The sequence below is a fragment of the Anabrus simplex genome, chromosome 1, assembly GCF_040414725.1.
Source record: "Anabrus simplex isolate iqAnaSimp1 chromosome 1, ASM4041472v1, whole genome shotgun sequence".
Classification (NCBI taxonomy): domain Eukaryota; kingdom Metazoa; phylum Arthropoda; class Insecta; order Orthoptera; family Tettigoniidae; genus Anabrus; species Anabrus simplex.
Window position 1 is genome coordinate 1,316,167,958 of NC_090265.1, and position 12,143 is coordinate 1,316,180,100.

A 12,143-nucleotide genomic window follows, 5' to 3' on the forward strand; every position below is an offset into this window, starting at 1 on the left:
TGACACCAACCAGCTAGTTATTTTATGGGACATGAACATTCACCATACCCAATGGGGTTCCCAAGTAGACACATCTAGGGGAACTGACTTCTCAAAAGCAATACAGCAAAGTAACCTAGTCATTCTCAATGATGGGTCACCGACCAGACTAACCCCCCTGGAGCATCTCCCAGTGCAGTGGATATTTCATTATGCAGTTATAATATAGCATCCACAACTACCTGGCGTACATTATGTGATACCCATAGCAGTGATCATTATCCAATATTTATCACTCATGGTTCCGGAACAATAATGAAACCCCCATGGTCCAATAAAGTAATGTGTACAACACGCTCTTTACATAAGTTTGATCCCGAGACGTTCAAGATATTTATACTCAAACAGATTGAAAAACATACAGTCGATCAGTTTAATTACAATAAGCTCTATCAAATTATATATCAATATCTCGAATGTTATCACCCATTTAAACAACACCCAATGCACACTCCCACAATATTGGTGGACTTAGATGGTGGGATGGTGAATGCCACCACCTAATTCTTAAACGGAAACGCCTTTTTAAAAATCTATCGGAAAACCTTAAACTTAGTGAATTATATACGCTTGAAACGCCATACTGCTACAATACGTCGCATATTCCTCAAAAAAGACGCAAAGCTTGGAAAGCATTTATCAATTCTTTCCATAAATATATATCAGTAACAAGATTATGGAACGCGTTTCAAAGCACTGTCACGTGTCTCCACACAAATTACTAGACCTTTAATTCAGCCATATATATTAGAACAATTCCTTTACTCATTAACTCCCAATACGGTGGTCCCACAGTTTGTCCATAAATGCAACGATTCTCCACTATCATCTTCAGTTTTGCTACAGAACATCACCCTACGTCAACTTACAGCAACGTTACAAAAATGTGACACATCCACACCTAGTCCGGATTACATTAATTACACGATGATAAACGCACTCCCCAACCTGGCATTACAAGCACTTGTTAATCACTACAATCAAATCCTACAAACCTCTACCCCTCGGGACTGGAATAAATTTTCCTTAATACCTATTCCCAAACCACGGCTACCGTTGAATAATCACAGGAATATTCGTGGAATAGTATTAGCATCTTGTATACGCAAAGCATTTTTAATAATACTACAACGTTTTTATGGCACTTAGAATACCATGAATTAGTTCCCAAATGTCAATATGCCATTTTAAAGGTCGTAGTTCACAAGATGCCATTAATATACCAATAACTGACATATTGCTTGCTAAAACACGCAAATATCACACAATTGCAATCTTTCTGGATATACGGGGAGCGTTTGACTCCGTCCCATTGCATATGTTATGGGCCACATTATCGTCCAAAGGCATTCCTACGTCGTTCATCACACTACTCCGAAACCTCCATACATACAGAACGCTTATAATAAAACACCCTGATTCTCCAACAATTTCACGTCAGGCCACGGATGGAATTCCACATGCGATATTTTAGTGGCATATTATTTGCCTTGTATCTCTCAAGCCTAGAATAACTTGTACTACAATATGCACGTATCTTACTCTATGCTGATGATATAGTCATATATACATCAGAGAAGGATATTGATAGTGCCCGTAATACTATTTCTGAAGTAATGCTTGAAGTACAGGACTGGCTAAGTGACCATGGTTTATCACTATCTCCATCTTAGTGTTCAACACTCATTTTTACGCAGAAACGAATCTACAACACTGAACCACTAACAGTGGCTTCCTATGAGATACCGATATATACATATCATAAATATCTAGGCATCATCCTAGATAACAAACTAAACTTTACTAGACATATACACTACCTCAGAAATACTGCGGCTAGTTATACAAAACTCCTCAAAGCTATAACGAGAAGATCATGGGCGGCAGACCCTACAACATCCAAGACAATGTACTGCGCTACAATTCGTTCAAGATTAGATTATTGCGCACATATCATTGATATTGCTAATCCCGCAACACAGAATAAGCTAAGGTACTATACAACACCAAGCGTTACGTATTTGTTTTGGTGCCTTAAAATCTAAACCAACGTATGCTCTGCAAGTGGAAACGGGAGAAACACCACTCGATATTCGCGGCAGTACCTTGCTTCCAAGTACCTACTACGACGTATAATAATAGTTTCTAATCCCATTGTACCGAAACTCCAACTACTGTATGAAAGATACAATTCATATAATATTAGAGATAAAAGAACCCCTGCTCTAATAAGCCTATTCCAACATGTATCGACATTAAAAACCAATATCATAAGGAGGGCAAACCTTCCCCATTATACGATAACATATGAGGTAGTCCAATACTACCCAGATACTATCAAAGCTACAACTACTAGTTTTACATTCCTGCAGTATTAAACCTCTATGTTTTTATCAACCTCGAAAAAACTTCGTTTATCATACTCTAATATTGGACATAATTTATATACCTATGGATCTAAGAATTCCTGCGGAGTAGGAGCAGCATTTTATTATGAAAGACAACACATTGAACTATATAAACTCCATCCGGATTTCTCTATATTTACAGCAGAACTTATAGCGATCAGACAAACACACAACGAAGCAATCCCGAATGCCAATATCTTCACAGATTCTCTTTCAGCATTACAATTGATCCAGGCCTCTAAATTCACGCTGAACTGGTATGTTTATAATGCTAAGCAGCTACTATGTGACCTACATAATACTGGTACTCAGATTACAATTATATGAATACCAGCGCATAAAAATATTCCCTGTAATGAAAAAGCGTATAAAGCTGCCAGAGAATCATCACTGCTCAACACTCCTCCACAGTTACCGATCTAATTCGAATACTAAAGAAACATCAAAAAGCAACATGGCAACAGTTCTGGAATGAAACTGCAAGAATAAAAGGGAAATTCTATCACAGAATCCAACCCTCTCTGCCAATCCAACACTGGTATCAACGAACAACTTACACACGGCGTCATATAATAAATATTATTAGGCTACGTGTCAACCATTTGCTTACGCCAATGTATAAGGATCGTTTCAATATTGTCAACCAACCGATATGTCAGTGTGGTTCAAATGAGGCGGATGCAAATCACCTCATTCTCCAGTGTCCGTTATATATTCAGGCTCGAACACGGTTAATTGCAAGTCTAATACGTTTACGACTACCGCTTCCAACAAGTGTTGTCTGTCTTGTTTACAACCCGACACCTGAGGTAATATACATATTAAACAGATTTTTAGATGATACTGAAATCATATTATAAGAAATTCCACACGGTTAAAATTGCATTAATAGTTGTGTCATTTACAAAGTCTTCATAACACTCCCGACTGTGCCTACTTAAGATTTGATTAGGTTTGTTTCATACACAACTCTAGCAGGTACTGAGAACAATGTTCGCACTGCTACTGTCATTTGTCGACTCTAGCTCACATGTCATAGTGCGTTGTTCTTTTGTTAGAAAGATCCAGATTCAGTAGGTAACATTCTCTTGGTATGTAAGGTTTAGGGTAACACGTCGTTCCTAATAACACACGTCCTTGGTAAGTTTTCATTATACATTGAGCAATATCTACATTAAAATCCTCTATTTATATTAACTCATCCTTAATACTAGATCCTTTAGTTGTTGAGATACACTGACTGACAGAGCAAATGCAACACCAAGAAGGAGTGGTTCGAAAGGGATGAAAGTTGGGAAAAAAACAGAGACGGCACGGACGAATAATTGATATTTATTTCAAACCGATATGCAGGTTGCACAATGCGCACGGCATCGACTCAGTAGGATGTAGGACCACCGCGAGCGGTGATGCACGCAGAAACACGTCGAGGTACAGAGTCAATAAGAGTGCGGATGGTGTCCTGAGGGATGGTTCTCCATTCTCTGTCAACCATTTGCCACAGTTGGTCGTCCGTACGAGGCTGGGGCAGAGTTTGCAAACGGCGTCCAATGAGATCCCACACGTGTTCGATTGGTGAGAGATCCGGAGAGTACGCTGGCCACGGAAGCATCTGTACACCTCGTAGAGCCTGTTGGGAGATGCGAGCAGTGTGTGGGCGGGCATTATCCTGCTGAAACAGAGCATTGGGCAGCCCCTGAAGGTACGGGAGTGCCACCGGCCGCAGCACATGGTGCACGTAGCGGTGGGCATTTAACGTGCCTTGAATACGCACTAGAGGTGACGTGAAATCATACGCAATAGCGCCCCAAACCATGATGCCGCGTTGTCTAGCGGTAGGGCGCTCCACAGTTCCTGCCGGATTTGACCTTTCTCCACGCCGACGCCACACTCGTCTGCGGTGACTATCACTGACAGAACAGAAGCGTGACTCATCGGAGAACACGACGTTCCACCATTCCCTCATCCAAGTCGCTCTAGCCCGGCACCATGCCAGACGTGCACGTCTATGCTGTGGAATCAATGGTAGCCTTCTGAGCGGACGCCGGGAGTGCAGGCCTCCTTCAACCAATCGACGGGAAATTGTTCTGGTCGATATTGGAACAGCCAGGGTGTCTTGCACATGCTGAAGAATGGCGGTTGACGTGGCGTACGGGGCTGCCACCGCTTGGCGGCGGATGCGCCGATCCTCGCGTGCTGACGTCACTCGGGCTGCGCCTGGACTCCTCGCACGTGCCACATGTCCCTGCGCCAACCATCTTCGCCACAGGCGCTGCACCGTGGACACATCCCTATGGGTATCGGCTGCGATTTGACGAAGCGACCAACCTGCCCTTCTCAGCCCGATCACCATACCCCTCGTAAAGTCGTCTGTCTGCTGGAAATGCCTCCGTTGACGGCGGCCTGACATTCTTAGCTATACACGTGTCCTGTGGCACACGACAACACGTTCTACAATGACTGTCGGCTGAGAAATCACGGTACGAAGTGGGCCATTCGCCAACGCCGTGTCCCATTTATCGTTCGCTACGTGCGCAGCACAGCGGCGCATTTCACATCATGAGCATACCTCAGTGACGTCAGTCTACCCTGCAATTGGCATAAAGTTCTGACCACTCCTTCTTGGTGTTACATTTGCTCTGTCAGTCAGTGTATATTCTCTGTCCTTCCCAATTGTAGACCCGTTCTCGTGTGTCAAATTAGCAGGACGCCAAGATGGGTCCCTTCGGCGTGAAGATATAGTACCTTGTGTCCACGGGCTTACTCGTAAGTATTACCAAATACAGTAGAGATAATACGTGACACTTACGGATTTCGCCTTGCTAAAATGGGAGACAATTCGACGGTGGCGCTCCTAGTGACTTTACCTGAACAAATCGCGCTAAATTCAAATATCAATGGAAATGTATATACGGAAATGGATAAATAAATTACGTCTAGAAAGAAAGTGGTATTGAGATATTAACTTCGAAGTTGCTAAAGCAATTCTGGATAAATGAATGAAGAATTATTTAAAAGGTTATTATTTAAAGACTGAAATTAGACACATAAACAAGAAGTGAAATGGACTGGTGTGAAATCGCTTGATCTTTCATATATGCATTACTTTTTTATCTTTAGCATTCCTGCCTGAACTCTTACGGTTGGATTTGTTTTTTTCTCATTTAAAAACATTGTATCATCACATTAAGACACTTGTCAATAAAAATATTGGCACATTCCTTACACATATGATGCAATGGTTTAACATTTAATAGCTGGACAATTTTCCTCTTAACATGAAGCCTACTAACAGAAAGATATTCCTTACACATATGATGCAATGAATTAACATATAATAATAATAATAATAATAATAATAATAATAATAATAATAATAATAATAATAATAATAATAATAATAATAATAATAATAATAATAATAATAATAATAATAATGTTTTTTGTTTTACGTCCCACTAACTACTCTTTTACAGTTTTCGACGACGCCGAGGTGCCGGAATTTAGTCCCGCAGGAGTTCTTTTACGTGCCAATAAATTTACCGACACGAGCCTGACGTATTTGAGCACCTTCAAATACTACCTGACTGAGCCAGGATCGAACCTGCCAAGTTGAGGTCAGAAGGCCAGCGCCTTAACCGTCTGAGCCACTCAGCCCGGCGAATTAACATTTAATAGCTGGACAATTTTCCTCCTAACATGAAGCCTACTAACAGAAAGGTAATCTATAAAATCCCGGCTTTAATCTGAGAGGAGGGATAAAGAAAGAAAAGTATGGAAATGTTGTCGATAGTGATGCTTTAAGGAATATTTACGTACAATTAGAGCAAAAATGTAACATACCCTTGGCTGTATTGTCGAGGATTTCTAAAGTCGCTGGCCTGGAAATGATCTGAACAGATCTTATAATTCTTACATAAGCGTAACGTCCCTTCTTTCTTGTACACCTTATCCAAATCGCTTCTGTGACATTTCAAAACCCACAGATCACACCTACAACAACACATCGGTATTGAAGGTTAACTGCTGCTCTATAGAATAAAATATGCGTATTACATTATGCCAGTTAAAATATGGGTCGAGCAGGTCAGAAGATTATGAAGTACTATAAACAATCTCTATCACTGGAAGAATATATATTCCATCACAATATTTCTTACATGTTCTTGTCACGAGGGAACCCGAAGAACGACCGCTCATTTTTCTCTACTTCGTAATTACTGCAGCCAAACACAGCACATACCTTTCCCCTCATATTGGAAGGAGATATCAAGGAATGACACACACTACTATATATTTGTGTCAACTCACCGAATAACACCAAAAACTTCACACAAAAATACACGTGTTCTTATGAGAAAATCAGTATTCAGGTCTATCCGCTAGAGTGAGCTCCAGTAGCTGTCCCTCGATATCTCGCTCAGTGTCGCGTATTATCTCTACTGTATTTGGTTTTACCCTTAAGGGGCCCATAGACGTGCAATATTATTGCGCAAAATGGATTGTACAATATATTGTTAGCTGCCCACAGACATACAATATTATAGCACTACAATCGGGTTTGTGATCAAACCCGATTGTTGTGCAATAAATAGAATCGTGTGGAGATAATATTGCTGGTTGTGCAATATATTGTGCTAAAGCGCCCATAGACGTACAATATACTTGGCGATATATAGTCAGTCCATGCCGGTATTTTGTTTGGTGAACACTATTTTCTGTACTACGAAGCCGCTTCACTTCCTTCCGGAAGTTTGTACGCAGAGAACTGATTTTTAGAAAATAACTTCTTCTTTGTCGGCGTTCGAGTATTTTTCGCGATATTTCTCAATAAGCACCTCGTTCTGTTTACCTTTCTTAACGCGATTACTGTAATCTTTGCTCTTAACGTCCCATAGAGCCGGAAGGCTTCGATAAACTCCATAATAAAGTTTTTCTCCACCTGTCTGTCTGCCATCGCGATACGTTCTCCCCCACTTGTTGATACCAGCTGGCTGGAGGACGCGATATTGCACAATGCTGCCAACACACGACACAGTATTTTGCGATTTGCGCAATATATTTCAAACTATTTTGATTTCGTACAATATAATGCACAACCCTTCAACATTAAATACACACTATCAATTATATTGCACAAACCCCGATATTGCGCAATAATATTGCACGTCTATGGGCCCCTTTACACCCACAAGAGGTAGATTTTCACCCATACCAGTGATCATTGTACTAAAGTACTTTTTGAATAGTGCATTACTTCCACTTACTATGGTCCAAAACATACATGATAATAGCCAAGAAGTTCACAGTTTTACCAGCTTGAACATCTGTGAGATAAAGTGTTTATTAGTCACCATAACTAAGTGTTTCTGAGTGTTCGGAAGTGTTCCATTCATTTAGTATTGGAACTGGGTGTTAGTTAAATACCGAGCCCAATAAAATATCAAGAAGAAAAGAAAAAAAAGCAGACAGATAATAAGAGAAGAAGAAGAACGGACTTTTCAAAGTGTGTTGTTTGAACTTCAGCAAATAGTTTGAAGTTTATTTACTGGTATATTTTGAAGAACTTTGTGCCTCCAGTCGCTACCTAATACTTACACATTACGATACGCTTAGTCGTGTGCTCCGTGTTTTCAGTATTTGGTTGTGAGGATTCTTTTTTCTTGTTTTAGTGCTAGTGCCGTGTGTTATTATGGCTGCCTCCAGTGGAGGTGATAGCCTTTTGTTAGGAGATAAGTTAGTTGTCGCGCAGGAGGAAGAAGTTCGGATGCAAGACGAATCTTCTGGAAACCTGGCAACTCAATCAATTTTGACAGACTCACAATTATCACAACATTCTAATTCTAATGGTGTCAATGTACTGCCGCCTATGGAACGTGAACAGTATTCCCATTCACACCTTTGACCTTATATTGTATACGTTGAATCTCTGGAAAACAAAAATATAGGGCGACTCCATCCTATGGCCCTTGGGAGACATTTTTATGAACATAATATTCCCGTCCAGTCTATCTCCCGTAAAGGTCGTAATCGCCTACAAATAATTTTTAATAATGCGGGCCAAGCCAACGATTTTCTGTGCCACCCTCTGCTCACATCTCTACATCTTAAGGCATACATCCCGTCATCTAATATTTTTCGTGTGGGGATTATTCGAGATGTGGATAAGAACCTTTCTGAAGACGACATTCGACTTTATCTTACTTCAACCGTACCGGTTAAAGCAGTACAACGTCTCAATCGTCGCATTGTTTCCAATGATGGTGTTGGTTATGTCCCCACTGGGTCAATTAAAATTACTTTTCGAGCCCAAAAGTTGCCTACACAAGTGTCTCTTTTCCAAGTCTACTTGCATGTTGAGCCTTTCATTTTTTCCCCTGTTCTTTGCAGAAAATGCCTCCGATATGGTCATACACAGGCCCAATGTCGTGCACAGGTAGCACGCTGCGGGAAGTGCTCAATGGAGCACGCCACCGATCATTGTACATCTCAGATTGCAAAATGTGTGTATTGCAAAGGCCCACATCCAACGGGAGCAATAACTTGTCCGGAACACAAATACCAACAAGAGATAAAGAAGGTCATGAGCACGAAACATATCTCATTTCAAGATGCTAAGAACAAGACTTCCCTCCCTCATTATCATCCGTCTCAACACCCCCAGGATTCCCCCCCCCCTGGTACCAGAACAAGTCTCTTCTTCCCCTGTTCAAGATTTTTCTAGAAAACGTAAATTTACACAAGTAATCCAGAAATCTGCCCCTCCGCCTTTGACTCCGGGTTATGATAGAACTGGTTATCTTGCCTTGGTACGCCCTGACCCTGGTTCTACGGGCCGGGTTCCATTTTCTTCTCCTCCGCCTGCTACAACACCATCTTCTCTTCCCACAGCATCACCTCCCTCTACTTCGGGTCCTATTTACCCGCCCCGATCCCACGACTCTCAACTGTTAATACAAAGAAACCAAGTACATCAAGAAATCCAACAAATCTTATTCTTGCTTCTTCAGAATGTGGGAGGAGAGTCTCCCATTTCACCGGTAATTTATCAACTACGAGATCGCATCGCTCATATCCTTACCCTATATGATACGCGTTTTGCAGTGGAACGCTAGAAGTCTTTTTCATAAAAAACATGAACTTCAACTATTAATTCAGGAAACATGTGCTAACATCATTATAATGCAAGAAACGTGGTTTTATGCAAACACCCTTTTTCATCTTCCTGATTTTCGTGTCGAACGCCTTGATACTAATGGAAGTGAAGGCCTTGCCATATTTATTCATAAGTATATTCCATATGTCCCCTTTCCTCTGACGCATTGCATTCCAAATACTCTTGCTTTAGGTATTATCGTGCGAAATATATATTTCATCAATGTGTATTGTCCTCCTGATGTTTATATCTCTACCTCTCACTGGTCCCACTTCTTTACCCAATTTGATTCCATAGACAATGTTTTTCTCTTTGGTGATTTTAATTGTTCCCATACTGCCTGGGGTAGTTCTAAAGATACATCTAAAGAGACAAATTTTCTTACGGCAACTCAATCCCATCACTTTACCCTTTTAAATGACGGGTCCCCAACTCGACTCACCCCTCCTGGTTCACCCCCTAGTTCTGTTGATCTTTTGCTTTGCCATGACCACATGACTCCTAATACCGTGTGGCATATACTCAGTGACACTCATCTGAGTGATCATTTCCCTATTATTATTTCTTTTGGTGTTTGTAAACCACCCTTTTCCTCATCCCCACCCTCTCAGCTTAGTAACATTCGGTCTTTCCGAAATTTTGATAAACAATCGTATTGTAGTTTCCTTCACACCCATTTCCTTCAATACACGCCCAATACCTTAGACTGTCCTACCCCTTCTACGCATTCTCTCCTCATATGTTGAGACTTTCCATCCATTCAAATTTATCCCCTCCCTCTGTCCCCGTCCTTATCAGAAAATACATTGGTGGGACGACGAATGTCACAAGTTAATACTGCGGCGAACAACTTTATTTAAATTGTATCGTAAGAATATGACACTAGCTAATTATTTAACATTGAAACGTCATAATGCATGTATCAAACGCATATTTAATGCAAAGAGACGCGAGTCTTGGAAGGCCTTCATCTCCTCTCTTAATCATCGCGTATCTGCAACATCCCTTTGGAACGCCATTCGCGCACTTACCCGTGTTACTTCTGTACACTCTGCGCATTCGATTATTCTGCCTAATGTCCTTCTTTCTTTTCTATATACTATAACACCTGACTTCACAATTCCGCCTCCCTTTTCTTCTTTCCGTCCCATATCCCCCCAATTTTCTGTTTTACTTCAACCCATCCAACTGTCCGAATTACAGTCCGTTTTACAAGTAGTTCGTAGTTCATCTCCTGGTCCTGATAGTATCACTTACACTATGCTCCGACTTTTACCCCATACCGGTCTTCTTGTCTTACTTTCTCTTTTTAATAATATCCTTCTCACCTTACAAGTACCGGCACAGTGGAACAACTTTCATTTAGTCCCAATTCTTAAACCTGGGAAAGATCCCTCTTCTCCTTTAAGTTATCGTGGCATTGTTTTAAGTTCCTGTGTTAGGAAACTCTTTCAAAAAATTCTACTACGGCGTCTTCTCTGGGTTATGGAGAAACATCAGATCCTTCCTAAATATCAGTATGCCTTTTTTAAAGGACGTAGCACACAAGATCCATTCAATATTTTGTTGACTGATCTCCTACTAGCTAGACATCGTAAACATAGCACTATTACTGTTTTTCTTGATATTCAAGGAGCTTATGATTCCGTTCCTTTACACCTATTATGATCTTGCCTTGATTCGCTTGGCTTTCCCTCTGCTTTTATTTCTCTATTAGAACGCCTATATACTTCTCGTACTCTCATTCTCAAATCCCCCTACTCCCCGTTTCCAGGAAGACACGTTTCGCATGGAGTCCCACAGGGTGATATACTAAGCGGTATCCTCTTTGCGCTTTATATGCGAGATTTAGAACGTATAATTACAAAGAACGCACGAGTTTTAGCTTACGCAGACGACTATGTTTTATACGTATCACATGATAGTGTTGATGTGTGTAGGAGAAAAATAGAATGTGTCCTTCATGAGGTTGCTCTCTGGTTACATGAACATGGTTTCTCACTCTCGCCTTCCAAATGTGCTGCAATCCTATTTACCCATACTCGCGCACCTAACCGTTCTCCTCTCCTTCTTGATCGTCTTACCATCCCCTTTGTTAATCAGCATCCCTACCTTGGAGTCATATTGGACCACAAATTATCATGGACTCCTTATGTGGTCTCTCTTCAACGTAAAACTGATCGTTTTATTTCTATATTACATACGATCACCCGCCGAAGTTGGGGCGCTGACCCCGTTACAGCTATTCTCCTTTACAGAGCAACTATTCGATCCTTACTAGATTATTGTGCTCTTTTTATCGACACCGCTTCTGCTACTACCCTTGCACGTTTAAATACAATACAATACCGCGCACTACGTGTCTGTTTAGGAGCACTTAAAACTACACCAACCAATGCCTTATTAATAGAAGCCGGTGAACAGCCTTTAAAGATTCGGCGACAGACTATAGCCGCTAAATATGTCCTCAAACATTTTACTGTTACCCGGTCTCAGCTTATCCCCAAGCTACGACTTTTACATTCTTATTATTCTTCCAA